Genomic DNA, 15,986 nt, shown 5'->3' on the forward strand with positions numbered 1-15,986 from the left:
ATGTAAATTGTTACCCCTTTATGTTTTCAGTATAATTTTGAACCTGAGTTTTAGCCTATATATTGAATATTTTTGGAGGAGTTATAGATATAGCTTGTTCCCTTGGCTTTAACACTGTTACAGGAAAACAGTAATGGACTAAAGGTTTAATGAAGAAGGAGGGACTCTTAACAGTATGATTTTTTGCTTTTTTAGAACTACAAATAGTGGAGTATTGAATGGGAATACTCCCATTCGTGTTGATTTAAATATGGCAAAAGGGCTGAAGAACATCCTCACGGATAAAAATGGAGAGATTATTACGAAGTTTTCTATGAAGAACTTTCCCCATTCCTGATCTAGCATGGTGGCTTTCATTCCAAAATTATTGAAATGATGTATATTGTATTTTTAGAATAATTCTCATTGGATAATTACATCAAATTGACTTCATTTCCTCCATTTGGAACCACAGAATTACTAATTTACATCCTGACTCAGACCAACTCTTTAACACTGATTTCAATGATTCTCATAGCATTATCCAGCCATTACTACTGCAAAGTAATATAAATAGTCATTACTGTTGCTTTGGTCCAAACTTATCAAATGAAATCACTAGTGGGGATAGCTTCAGATAAATGCCATTTCTCTATGATAAAGATACCCACATGGGCAGACAAATTGGCTTATAGGTCAATTTTGTTTATAATTAATGTTTAGAAGCTTACTAGTAAATTAGTACCACTCCATTTGTTCTTTAGATTTTATTTATTTTTATATCCATTCCTAAAGGAGATTAGATAATATTTAGTCAAAAACATAGTGATGTGTTCAGCAGATGGTGCTCTTGCATATCTATACAGAAGCAAGCTTCGGAGAGAGCAGAATCATGCCCTGTGTACATTTTATATTGAGAGGTAAGCAGTATTTAAAAGACAATTGTATAATTAATTGATCAAATTATTTGAAATAAATTAAATAATTAAACCTTTGTTTTACAAAGAACTATAGAAACAAAAAGGTTGGTTTTCAACTGTTTAATCAAGCATGAATTTAATTGAAATACATGCATATGAAATAAAACACATACTGTGTAGAATAAAAGTAAATAAGTTATGATTCAATTAACAATAACATCTTATAGCCATAACAGTGAAACCCTCTTAGATGTAGGTCTGATTAAATTCAAAGAAATGGATAATGGATAAGTAAGTGTACAGTATTTATAATCTTAGCTAAATTATAACCTTAATTAGATTTTTTCCAAATTTTTCAATACCTTTTAAAATTTGACTTCTACAGGGATTCATTGCCTTTGTGCTATTGCTCCTGAAAATGCCAGATTGGTGTTAGCTTTAATGATGTAACTGTAATTATTGGCTGTGTGTCATATTAGATCTGTACATAAGGAATTTAATTTCTAGTACTGGCAGTTCTTTACACTTCCTTTGCAAAAATGGAAAAATATTAACACTGGAAAACTAAAAATAAGGCCAACTAACCTTTGCAGGAAAACAGACTTTCCTTGCATGAAACAGATTTTTCCAAATATTTCCTAAGGTTTAGCTTGGAAACAACTCTTACAATGAATGAGAAATGCGTTATCATGAATGCAATTAAATACGCAATCTTTTCTATCAGTTATGACTACAGTAAATCTCCATTATAATCTTGAATTGTACATACCTTATGTGTTAAAATGTTTTTCTTTATAAACCTTGTTCCTTTTATAGGAAATCACTCCTGGGATACAATTTAGGCATATAATATAATCAGTGGTGGGTTTCAAAATTTTTTACTACCGGTTCTGTGGGTGTAGCTTGGTGGGCGTGGCATGGCTTGGTGGGCATGGCAGGGGAAGGATACTGTAAAATCTCCATTCCCTCCCCAATCCAGGGAAAGGTTACTACAAAATCCCCATTTCCTCCCAATCAGCTGGGACTTGGGAGGCAGAGAATAGATGGGGTGGGGCCAATCAGAATTTTTACTACCAGTTCTCTGAACTACTCAAAATTTCCGCTACTGGTTCTCTAGAATTGGTAAGAACCTGCTGAAACCCACTTCTGAGTATAATCTTCTCAGACATTATGTTTTTTACCCTATTATGGGAACAAAATCTCAGATGTTATGTAGCATGTTGTGTTTAAAGTATTGGATGTATATGTTTCAGCTATAAAGTATCTATTCCAGGGGTGAAATGCTCCCGCAAAAATCCCTGCGCCTTCCCCACCACCACCATGTCCAGCGATTATCAGAGGCTTTTTTTTTACTTTTAAAAACATTTTTTCTACAACCTCTTCCAACAAAAAAATGCTTTTAAAAGTTTTTTTAAAAGCCTCTGATGATCGGGCGGCTCAGCTGGGATCATCACAGGCTTTTCAAAGCATTTTTTTCTGCAACCTCTTCCAGGGAAGAGGTGGTTTAAAAAATGCTTTGAAAAGGCTCTGATGATGCCAGCTGTGTTCCTGATCAGCAGAGGCTTTTCAAAGCATTTTTTTGCATTTGCAGAAAAAATGCTTTGAAAAGTTAAAAAAAAAAAAAAGTTGGCCACAGCCACCCAGTCACATTAGCCCACCACCACCAAGCCACGCCCACAGAACCAGTAGTAACAAATTTTACATTTCGCCCCTGATCTATTCATTTTTGAATTTGAAAGAGGTGAAGTTGGGAAGGACTATTCTAGTTCCTGCCTTTTTAAGATGATTTATCTTAGTACAGATGGCATTATTATATCATGCTTGACTGTACTTTGAGAAATTAAATTTTAAACACCAATTTAAACTAAGGCAATCTGGGAACTTGATAAATATAAAGAAAAGCTAAAGCCCCAAATTCTTAAAAGTATCTTCAGGTTGGTTCATGCTAAGAAAAGATAGTCAGTTTAGACCTTTGCAAAGCAGGAATCGTGCTAAACTGGCCTTGCCTTTGTTTATGCTTAGAAATTATATTCTTATAAAGTTTACTGTTCCGTCTTTCAATCTATCTGATTCAGTATTGTCTGTAGGACTGTTTTCTGTCAGAACCTGTGTTCACACATCATGATACTTCATCCAGGTACAATACTTTTCAAGATAGCTTTACTGCAGTAATTTAATGGTAGCTTTATTTACATTATCTCCTCCTACAAAGCCTACACTGGAGGGCATAATCAACTGCAGTGGCTCCAGATAGAAATGCTAAGTATAATAAAGTAATCAAGAAATCATTCTACAATTCAATATATATTTTAGGACATGGAGCAGATTTAATAAGACAGCACCTTTTTTTCTTCCCTCAATGGCCTATATGTAGCCTCAGGTCAATTTAGAAGATTCAGATGTGTACATCAAATGTGAGGAAAGAGATAAAAGGAATTATGTCCTTCACTTGCCAGAGATTGCCCGGGGCAAGTAACTGCTGTCAGTCTCTGACTTGTCCCATGTTGGCTGTTTGCTAAAACAGATCCAGCTGATTAGGTCTCATACAATTAAAAGCAGCAGGAAAAAATTATGTCTGAACTGAGAATATTTGGGGGGAAAAATAGTGGGGATTGTACTTCTAGAAAGGACCTTATAAGGCAGCAGTCCCCAATCTTTCTGGCTTTGTGGACTGCCAGCGGTGCAGGAAGAGAGGGGATGGTTCTGTGCAAGCAGTGGGCGAGCACCGTTGGCAAAAATGGAGGTTGGAGACACCTGCTATAGGGTTTTTTTCTTATATTGTCCAAACAGTTGGCCAATCAAAATATATTTGATATTTATTTAATTTGCAATTAAGCACTAGGCAGGGCAGTCAGTGTGATAATATATATTCCTGCCTCATTTTTATCTTCATAACAATCCAATGAGGTAGTCTGCACTGGGAATTGTAATTGCCCTTAACTCACACAAAGAGCTACATGGACAGGCATGAATGTGAGTCTGTCAAACTCAAGATTTCCATGCTGATGTTGGAAATGTAAAGGAAAGTTTACCTCTGCAACCAATGATCTCTAGTCCAGTCTGCAACAGTACATATGTTCTGGAGTTGTTGCTTCAAAGCAGGCTGTTAACCAAATAAAACAGTGCTCTGGCATGAAAGCAAAACGAATGACATGAATGAGAATGAGAACACTAATACTCAAGAGAACAGGAAAGAAAGACCAAAACAACGGATACGAAATAAAGCATGGTCATCATGTTCCTCTTTTTTTTCCCCAAAGGATGGTTGCCCCTCTCCTGCCCTTTCCTCCTACACTGCAGAATATGAGTAATTTGATGTAAACTTCCTTTCACTTGAAATTTGTAAGTGGAAGATAGTTTCTTGTGTTCTTCAATTGTCTATTCCTCAACAGCAGACTTGGCAAGAAGTTTTACTAGAAATGAAGTATCACTCTTAATTCTCAGAACATTTTTTCTTTACATGCTTCTTTTCCACTGCAACATTTTAAGATATTCTGGACAAGATGTTCTCTGTGTCCCCATATTCCTGACTCCCTTTTGTCCACCACTTACTTTCTTTTCAGTTGCTTTTACAGTTCCACATTCTCTTTTCGTTTGCTCCTTACCAGACATAGGACTGCTCTCCCCATCCCATTTCTCGGCTAAATTCACACAACCATATAGTATTTTCATCAAGAGCAGGTACCATTAAGGTTGCCCCAAAGCTGATGAGGTATGGATATATAGAAATTTGCCAAAGGTCTACAATCAGTGGTGAAATGCACATACCTTTGTTATCAGTTTGGAAATGTGAATGCATGCACCTCTTCTGTACATGCATGCACAGAGAGTCAAAAACAGGACGTAATGACATCCCAATGTGTTGACGGAGCCTCCCACCACCGGCGCTACCAGTTCGTGCGAGCCAGATAGATCCAGCCAGATTTCACTGCTGTCTACAGTGCTTCATGTATATCATGGCACTATTTTAAGTTTTGTTCATTCCAATACTTATGCTTCCATCCATTCTAAAGAAGATAGAAAGGACTTCAAGGCTACGTAATGTAAGATTAGAATTAGAAAAACCATTATATTTGCTTTGCTACGGTGGACTGTGACTTATTTTTTATTTATGTCCTGCCTTTATTTTGCACACTTCAAGGTGGCAAACATAATGCTTCCTTCTCCAAATTTCCTAGAACAACAACCCTATGATATAAGTTGGGATGGGAAAGTATGATTAGGTCAAAGATGTCTGATCATTATCAAAATATATAATTAGGATGAACTTTCTATTAGATCAGTTAATCAGCAATAGAATGTGAAACCATCTGCCACTATAACTTTATCTCCACCATAAAGTGATATATGCATGCCAGGGGTGGGTTCTATTTACCTTTACTACCGGTTCGCATCGTGCACACATACGCTCTTCTGCGCATGTGCAGATCACTTCTGATGACGTCCGGGTCAGTGGGCAGAGCCTCCCGCCGGTTTTACTACCGGTTCTTACAAACCGGTCCGAACCGGGGGCAACCCACCACTGATTCATGCCTAGCTACTTCAACAACAACAAAGAATGTTTTCTGTGGCCAGCATTGAGAGCTAGCAAGAGAAGCCAGCCGGATTCAGATTTTACATTGTTGAAATAAAGTACTTATCCATACCATAATCTCACAGAATCAACATTGATAATGAAACCTGATTTTATTGATTAAAGCTACAAAAACTATGAATGGTTTATGGTTTTTTAGAGTGTATCAAGGTGTGTTGTTCACACTCAATGCATTTGGCATATTCACCAGTGTGTATGATATGTCATATCTACACCTATCTCATTATATTTACACCTATGTCATCATATCTACACCTATCTCTACATATATATGCATACTGTCATCTTTTTTTTCAAGATGCTGGAAATCACAGTGAAGTAGATAAACCTTTTAAAAGCAAGAATTCTCTGAAAGGCATTATTTATTTGTTTGTTTATTATTAAATTTATTTGTTGCCTATCTTAAGTATGAGCCTGCAATGTGCTGCAGCTGCAAAAAAAAAAGAAACCAAAAACCAGTCCTAGGCTGCATCAATAAAAGAATAGCCTTTTAATTGCCTTCATTCGTGAATAGCATCAAGATCACAAGAAATAATAGTATCACCTTATACTACATTAATTAGGCCACAATTGAAATACTGTGTTCAATTCTGGTCACCACAATATAAAAAAGATAGAGGATTATTCTCCAATGTTTTTGAGGGCAGGACAAAAAGCAATGGGTGGAAGCTTGTTAAGAGAGATCCAACCTGGAACTAAGAAATTTCCTGGCTATAAGAACAACTAACCAATGGAACAGCCTGCCACCTGGAGCTGTGGGTGCTCCATCACTGGAGGTTTCAAGAAAAGATTGGACGATCATTTGTCCAGGATGAAATAAGGCCTCCTGCTATGGGCAGGGAATTGGACTAGAAGATCTTCCAGTCCTATTATTTCTATTCTATTCTGTTCTGTTCTGTTCTGTTCTGTTCTGTTCTGTTCTGTTCTGTTCTGTTCTGTTCTATTCTATTCTAAAAAATAGTAGAATGTTTCCTGAGATAGACAGAAAGTGTAGCTTTAAAATGGGAAATGGGTATCTTAGTGTTTCAATGTGTGTCTGAGAGGAGCTTTGGCTGTTCCATTCTTCTTGGTATTTTATTTAATTAACATCAAATATTTCACATGGCATTTACATTTTGATCAGTTTTTAAGCTTTTCTTTGTTTTCCCAGCAATTATTTCCTCAAATTTAAAGGTATCCCTAGAACTCAAAACTTTGGAGTTTTCTGATCTATTAAATACAAAAGTGTGGCTGAGCAAAAATATGTTGCGTATGTTGAATGTTTGGGACCAGGGTTATAGCTTGCCATATTTTATGCCCAGATACTCCATACTGACCAAGTACTCTGTTTTCTCTTTTTTTTCCAACTAGTTTCCACCTGATTCCCACTGAGCACATTCATTTTTTAAAAATATTGGTGAATGGATAATCCACACACACACACCCAGGAGGTTTTCCAGAAGACCCTTTCAAGCCCATTCATGCGATCTTCTTGTGGGTGAGCTGTATGATACTTAGAATCCATAAGTTCAGAGAACAAGTTTGCTGTTCTAATACAAAACTAGCCAATGTCTAGTTTGACAGAATACCAAGAGCATTCAGAGAGATAAATATATTTAAGTATTTACTTCCTGTATGCTGAGCAACGCCAGATTTTTTTCCTTTTGTAAATGAGACTGGCCTCTGGATTTCATAAGCTGTGATAGAGATCCTTCTATAAAGAGGAACAAATATTTAGTCAATATATTCTAATCACACTGGTCAGTCTTCAGTTAGAAGGTAACAAGTCAACTTGGGCAAGCCAAATTCTTGTTTTCTGAATAAGTATGTTTTTTTTTCTTTTGACAGAGAGTTTTCTATCATTCCTTCAGGATGTAAACTACATAACCCCAGTTTGTATAATCTGTTATGCCATCTGACCTTTCCTCACTTTTCCCAAGGTTTGTATGAGGTGAAGCTGAATTCCAGCCAAGTTGGCTGATATTGAGACTGATGAAAAACCAGCTCACAGAGAAAAACAACTAAAGGAAATGGAAGAGGTTATAATTGCTCCCTGTATCTAGAGAATGCATCCACCTTTTGATTCTCAGTGAATCGGGTTTGGATGAATAGTTGGCTTTCTCTTAGGCTAGATTAAAATGGATGAAACTGGAAAGAACAAAGCAAGTTTCTGATAAATAATAGTTCCTAAAAGAGCAGTTTCTTCAATCTAACATTGTGTGTGTGTGTGTATATCTAATAAACTTCTCCATGGCTCTCCATAACTTCAGTGAAGTTACTGAAATGTCCATTGACTTGTTTGATTAGAGAAAAGACAAAACTTATGTTTATTGATGATTGGAAACCCAATATGGATTCTGCATAAAATAGAATAAAAATAATCTTATGATTCATGGTTTTTATTATTAGATAGGATATATAATAGAAAGAAAGAAGAGAGACATGATATAACTTTGAAGAGAGAGGTCAATTTATATTTGTATTGGAAGCCACTTCTTTATAACTTTTTTCTTTCATTTGTATTTTACTGCTATTCACTGTATTTTACTGCTAAAAACCTTGGTAGTACAGTGGTCTAAGGCACCCTGTTATTAAGCTGGTTATTAAGACCAGCTGCCTGCAATTACTGCAGGTTCGAATCTCGCCAAGGCTCAAGGTTGACTCAACCTTCCATCCTTTCTAAATTGAGGACCCAGTTGTGGGGGCAATAAGCTGACTTTGTATAAATATACAAAAGAATGAAGGCTATTGCTTAGCGCATGGTAAGCCGCCCTGAGTCTCCGGAGAAGGGCGGCATATAAATCAAATTAAAAAGAAAAAGAAAAAATATTCTTTTTCTTTTGGCACTTTTTGTTTTTTTTTCTTTCATCTTTCCTGTTTTATTTTTCTGTATTTTAGTTCGTATTAATCTTATTCTTCTGTTTAAATTAGTCTTATTCTTCTGTTTAAAGTTTTCAATAAAATTAGATATGTATATGAACATGTACATTCCTAAGGAATCATTAAATGACTATATCTAGTCTGACTGGTATAAGTTCCAGCTTGGACAGTGGTGTGCTACAGCAGTTCATAACAGCTTCTGAGGCAGCCAATTATTAAATTTTCAGGAATTCTGAGAGCTGGTTAAAAGCAAGGTAAAATGCCCAATTTGTTATAAAATGAATCAGATGAATCAATAAGATTGGAAATATTTCCTTTATTCAAACTGGGAATATTAGTAGAAATTTAAAAAGCTTAGTGTTGTTTTTGTTTAAAAATGGCAAAGGTTTTTAAGCAAATTTTACTTGACCGTTGCTTTAATTCCCATGTATCTAAATATACATCTCATTTCTATTATTACTGTAACCATAAACTAAGGAAGAAATTAAGGGAAAAATGAAAGATTATAGTATCTGATCTTTAGGCAACCATTATATCCTGTTATGTTATTATGTTCAGAATTTAAGGTTGTGAGGTAACAATAGAAAGGAAACATAGGAAGAAAGAAGATAGAAAAACAGAAATGTGTAAAAAGATATATTATCAAAAAAAGAGTCTTTTTTAATGAAATGTCATTTTGACCCTGAATTAAATGAGAATTCTTTATGCAAATTTGAGTTCATACTTACTATTCATGTATAGTAAAATAATAAAACTGTGAATATGGGTGATGCAGAAGTTTGGATATTCTTCATGTCCATTCGTTATTATTTTACTATTATTTAGGACCCAAAAGTTTGGCTTACAACCAGAAAGAGGAAGATTTTTCCACAAGTGTACACATTTGCTGATCTTTCTAACATCTCTGATTGTGATCCTTTTTCTCTCTACATTCAACAATCATGTGCTTTTCCTCCCAACAGCTGCCTGAACATTCATAGGTGAAGATAATTCACACTTAAAAAACTCAGGAAGACTAAAAAAAAAAAAAAATCTTTAAACACTTCCAACTAGAAGCTTTAACTGTGAAAAACACTATTAAGAAATAGAAGCGTTGAGGCAATATCTCAAGGACCAAAAAAAAATTCTGCAATACAGAAATAACAAATCATTACAAATGACCAAGTGATAAATTTAATAAACTCACACTGGAGTGATTGTCCACAATTCCATAGTACAGTGTAGTTAACAAAACAACAATCTTCAAGAGAAAATTGTCAAAAAATATTACCTCTAATCTCATCACAAAAATCATGGCTTAAAAAGTGCAAAAGAAAACTCAAGAAACACATTTGGAACAGCACTTTGTACTGATGAAACAAAAACTGAACAATTTGGCCGCCACCTTTAAAAGATATATTGGTGGGGGGGGTGAAGGATTTGAAAAAAAAACAAAAAAACCTTGCCAACTGCTAAGTACAGGAGGAATCTGTTAGAGTTTGGGTTTGTGTGGCAGCAAATGGTACACGAAATATTGTATGTAGGAGGAAGGAAGAATGGATTTCATTAATTATCAACACATCCTAGTGGTTAATATATGAAGAAACTGAAGCTGAAAAAAGGTTGACTATTTCAGCAAGATGACATTCTAAAACAAATTTTCAATCAGGCATAAAAGGAAAGAAAGGTAAATGTTCTGGAATAGCTGCTCAGTACTCCAACTTGAATATAATTGGAAATCTGTGAATTGGAATGGAAGCATGAAGTGCATGCAGACAGACATAAGTATATTTTTATTTACCTGGAAGAATTCTGAAAAGAACACTGGGGAAAAGTTCTAAAAGCAAAAATTTGGAAGTTATTTTGGAATGGGGGGGAGAAAAAAAGGGATGCTGTGGCTCAATGGCTAAGACGCTGAGCTTGTCGATCGAAAGGTCAACAGTTCAGCAGTTCAATCCCTAGTGCGCGTAACGGGATGAGCTCCTATTACTTATCCCAGCTTCTGCCAACCTAGCAGTTTGAAAGCACATAAAAAATGCAAGTAGAAAAATAGGGACTACATTTGGTGGGAAGGTAACAGCGTTCTGTGTGTCTTTGGCATTTAGTCATGCCAGCCATATGACCACGGAGACATCTTTGGACAGCACTGGCTCTTCAGCTTTGAAATAGAGATGAGCACCGCCCCCTAGAGTCGGGAACAACTAGCACATATATGCGTGGGGAACCTTTACTTTACCTTTTTATCCACTGTTTTCTTATCTTAATCTGTAAAATAACTGCACACGACTAGTAAATATGCTTTTAAATTTCCAGAAAAATATGGCTATTGTATCAGTTTCTTTCCCCTTATAGACTGAATGAAATACAACATTTGGCAAGAGGTAGCTCTTTTGTACAATAACTGTTATACTCTGCGCAGAGTCATCTTATAGGACAGATGGGTGGCATACAAATTAAATAAGTAAACAAATAAAGAAAATATAGAAACACCCCAAAAATTTGGTGAGGGGCTAGCAGGATATAGAATTAAGCGAATTGGTCACCTAATTGGCCCTTATATCGGTACTATTAGGTGTATGAGCTCTTTTCTCCATCTTCCACTTCTTTTTCGCCTGCTGAGTTACCTAGAAAGGTGATATAGTATTATACTGTATGAGTTGATCAGTAGTCTTTTTTCAATCAGGGAATGATTATATGTAGCTTGAAGGATCTAAGTCAGCAATACTTCTTTATTTGCATTAGCCCCTGACTAAAATGTTATCCATTTTTGCTCCAAAACTATCATAGCTGCCTATTTTCAAAGACCCAACAAGAGAGCTCTAGTCTTTCGCTATCTTAAAATACAATATCAGTGGGATAAAATTGGTATGTCTTTTCAAATCCTGCTGTACTCCAAATCCAATTAATCAAAATAGCCAACATCATTCATTAGAATGGGAATTGAAATCCAAAAATATTGAGAAGATTACAGATTGCCTGCTCCCAGATTAAGTACTGGACTGTATAGCATACTGAAGGGGCCAATTTATATTGAAGCTAGACATCAAAGATATTTTTTTCTGAACAGCAAAGGATGGAGGAGGGCCACAATTAATCTATACCCTTTATTATAATGGTAAGGAAAATACAGTATGTACTTCAGTACTAAGAGACAAATGCTGGAAAGCTTCAGACACGTATTTAATTAGCTGATTAGTTTTGATTCCTTGAAACCAACAATGCTTGGTCAGCAATTGGCAGAAATGATTTAACCTCTATGTTTCTAGATGTGGATTTATTTTTCCTAAAGTAATTCTGAATGCATGCTTATTACTAAAACATATGAGTATACTGTTAAAGTGGCTTTGTATGGTTATATGTGGCAGAGAAAATATTTTTACATAATGACAAATTGTACTGAAGGATAAGGCATAACATAAGGACGCTATCCTCTTCAAAGTCCCTATAGTTCGGCTTTTCTCAGGTAGTCACCATCCTGATCAGGGGAGGGTTCTACTTACCTTTACTATCGGTTCGCAATGGGCTAGTGCGTGCGTGCGTGATCGCTTCGCTCACGCATACGCCTTGCTTCTGCGCATGCACAGAAGCTTCTGTGCATGCACAGATCGCTGATGATGACATATGGGGTGGTGGGCAGGGCCTCCCGCCGGTTTTACTACTGGTTCTTGCGAACCGGTCTGAACTGGAGGCAACCCACCACTGATCCTGATGTGTTGAGCATTACTCAAAGAAATCCCAGTCATTACTCCTAACATATCTGGAGAGTACTTTATGGAGAAACATTATTTGACTCAGGGTCTGCGCTCTGAAACTTTTTCTTTTCATCTTTATGCTCAAACTAAACATGATAAAAGAAAGATACAATTCCCATTTGCTGACATGAATTTAGGGTCATCTGTGTTGGTGAGGGTCTATAAGTCTTTCTGTCCACTGATTACTTCTTGCATGCCTCCATGTCAATGGTGAAATTCAATTTTTTTTTACTACTGGTTTTGTGGGCGTGGCTTGGTGGGCATGGTGTGGCTTGATGGGCATGGCAGGGGAAGGATACTGCAAAATCTCCATTCCCTCCCCACTCCTGGGGGAAGGATATTGCAAAATCTCCATTTGCACACCACTCTGGGGCCAGCCAGAGATGGTATTTGCCAGTTCTCCGAACTACTCAAAATTTCTGCTTCCAGTTCTCCAGAACCTGTCAGAACCTGCTGGATTTTACCCCTGCTCCATGTGGACATTGAAAACAGAGCGGGAAAAACATTAATTGAAAGGGAAGTGATGGTGAGATCTGTCTACTGAATATGATTTTCCCTCTAAATGCTTTTTTCCTTCTGTTTCCATGATTTCCAAATATGAGGTTGGAGTAAAATACTGAGCCCTACCAACTTGTTGTGTTTATAAACTGGAGCTAACGGTCTGGTCTGTCTAACCAGAGAGGCAGTTTAGTGTACTGTAGTGGACATGCTGAGCTAGGAAGGAGGAATCTATGAGTTCTAGGCCTCTTCTAGCCATGAAAGTCAGTTAGGTGACTTTGGGAGAGTCACTCTCTCTCAGCCTAATCCACTTTACAGATTATTGCTGTGGGGAGATAGGAAACACGAGTATGAAGTATGTTTGCTATCCTTGCCAGGTGTCCACTATTTGAGCGGACAATCCACTTTTTTCACATTATGTTCACTATTTTTTTTCACAAAATAGTGGACTTTTTTTTTATTCAAAAGCTTTATGATGAAATGGTACATAATCTAAAGCTGTACAGTCTAAGAGAATAAGGATAGGAGAATCGCTTTTTGTCTTTTTTTTCATAAGTTAGAATGAGACAAAGATCGAATATCCATTGAACTCGATTCTCCGAAAAAATTAATGTTGAGATTGAAATAAAAATATATTATAAAATTATGTACAGTTCACATTTTTAAGAAGTATTGTAGCTTGTGCTGACTGACCTAAAATGGCGTCGAGTGATGAGAGTGACAGCGGTGAGATTCGAATTCTTTAAAACGAAAGAGAGGAGTGTGCAAATACACCAAAGACTGGGAAGCTACTTTTGCATGGATTACCAACAACAAAACTGACAGAACAAATACGATGGCCTACTGTAAATTGTGAAATCATTCACAATTGAATATAATGATATAAAAGCTGTCACACAGCATGCAAGCACAAAAAATCATTTAGACAAGGAGAAAATAGCTTCCAGCAACAAGCGAATCAATTCGTTTTTCATTGTTAAAGACTCCTCTTTCAGTGAGAAAGTGACTGTAGCTGAAATGGCTGAAATTTACCATGGGATCAAACACCATATTTCTTTCCTGGCTCAAGATTGCGGTATTAAATTAATGAAGCAAATTTTTCATGATTCAGAAATTGTAAAAAAGATGTCTTGTGGAAGAACCAAATCATCAGCTATTGTCAATGAGGTTTTGTATCCTTTTTCTATTGAGTTGGTTCTCAATGATCTTAAAACTAGAATTCCATTTTCTCTCTCCACTGACGCATCAAACAAGGGAAATCGCAAAATGTATCCTGTTGTCGCACAATATTTTACTTGTGAAGAAGGACTGTGTGTGAAAATTTTAGCATTTTATGAGGATTCTTTCGAAGATTCTACATCAATAAAAAATCAGCTGTGTCGAGTTCTTAGTGATAACGAATTGGAAATAAATGATGTTTCAGCTTACTCAGCAGATAATGCATCGGTCAGTTATGGAGTGAACAAATCTGTTTACCAAAAATTATTGCTAGAAAATGACAATATTGTAGCTACTCATTGCAATAATCACATTTTACACAACAGTGCAAAAAATGCATTAAAGCAGTTATCTTTTGATATCAAAAAAGTAGTGCTGAAGGTTTTTGCCGAATTTTCGAATTCTGCGAAGAAACAAGAAGAGTTGAAATCATTTTTTGAGTTTTGCGAGTCAGAATTCCATGAAGTTTTGCGCTATGTTCCAACACGTTGGTTAAGTTTGTTTAAAGCAGTCGAAAGACTTCTTTTAAACTGGATACCTCTAAAATTTTATTTTATTACTCTTGGATCTGATGAGTGCCATAAAGTTATCTGGAACCTTATTTCGGATCAGGAAAATGAACTTGCAAAGGACGATGAACCAACAATTTCAGAATTGTATTTATATTTCATGCACTTCTTCATGTCAATAATGTAAGACAACCTACTGAAGCTGGAAAGCAAGAAAATTCTTGCATGTGATCTTCACATTATCATGTGTAAGCTGTGTGATTCTTTGCAAAAAAAATACAATGAGCAGTTTTTTGGAATGAAAGTTTTATTTGCCTTACGTAAAAAACATTTGCCTTAGAATGCCGTGCAAAAGTTCAAGGAAGAAACCATCAACGTGTATCAAAGAGCCATTGCGTACCTAGAAAAGTGGTATAATTTCACCGATTCAGTAAATGAGATGCTAAATTGTTTCAATCTAATTGATCGCAATAATCCTCCAACTTTAGAAGAAATGACGAACATCTGGTTATTATCACCATGGTGAGAAGAACTTTCACCCAACACTCTCTTCGATTAAATTTCTGCCTTAGAAGAAGTTTATGTTCATCTGCAGGGCGATTCATCCCTTGATAAGTGGATGTACTTTTTCAAGAAAGAGCCAGCTCCAAGTTTACTGAAACTGTTCCAATATTGTGCATCAATTCCGGTATCAAATGCAAACGTTGAACGAATTTTCAGCGTCATGGGAAATTTGTGGACTGACGAACATAACCAACTGCTTGTACCATCAGTTCGAAGTGAACTTTGTATATTTTTTAATATTTCTCAACGTTGTACTGAAATTAAAGAATTATTCCTTAAACACAAAGAATTGATCAAAGCTGCGCAGTCAAATAAAAAATACACACGACAGCAAAGTAAAATGTAATTTAATATTTTACATATTATTATAATTTATTTGATGTTTTGAATTTTAAGTAAAGTTTTGAAGTGATTATTTTAATACGTGTTAAAATGTTTGTAAAAAAATATATAATTTAATTGTAAATTTTTTTTTATTTTTTTACTACTTAACTTCCCCCCCCCAGCGCTTGACCGCTATTTTTTGGAAGCAGACCTGGCAACCCTAATGTTTGCTGCCTTGAGATATATAAAAAGGTTGGATAAAAATCTAAGAGTAATGTTGACAGTAATCCCAAACCCATTTTCTACTCTTTAGGGCAGAAAGAGTGCTTGGTAAGAAATTAGTTTTTTTCAACCAAAAAGGGAAGAATAGGGTCAAAAGCTGTTTCTACTCCAAAAATAGAGACATGTGAAGGAAGCTTCCTTTTTTAAGATTTTTGAGCAAATACCAGTAATTTTGCTGCTTGCAAACAGAAGCAGCAAGTCGCAGTCCTTGAGTATCTTTTGTGTGATCAGACTTAATCTCTATTTTAAAAGGCTTGATTGTACAGATCTGTAAGAAAACTGTTGAAATAAGCACTGGCATGTCTGTATTGGGTTTTTCCAGTCAGAAAGGAATAAGAACGCAATCCAAAGGTTCTGGCTGCGAGTGATCCAGGATTCAGATCAGGTAGTGGAGCCTAAAGTAAAATGACTATGGTATCTTTGTTGAAATCTGACATTGCATTCTGTCTCCCTAGATATATTGGAATCACAGCCATTCCTAGCCTGATTCCTCTTGTACCTATTGTAA

Source organism: Pantherophis guttatus, chromosome 2 (assembly GCF_059756535.1).
Source record: "Pantherophis guttatus breed Tessera chromosome 2, ASM5975653v1, whole genome shotgun sequence".
In the NCBI taxonomy this organism is placed as follows: domain Eukaryota; kingdom Metazoa; phylum Chordata; class Lepidosauria; order Squamata; family Colubridae; genus Pantherophis; species Pantherophis guttatus.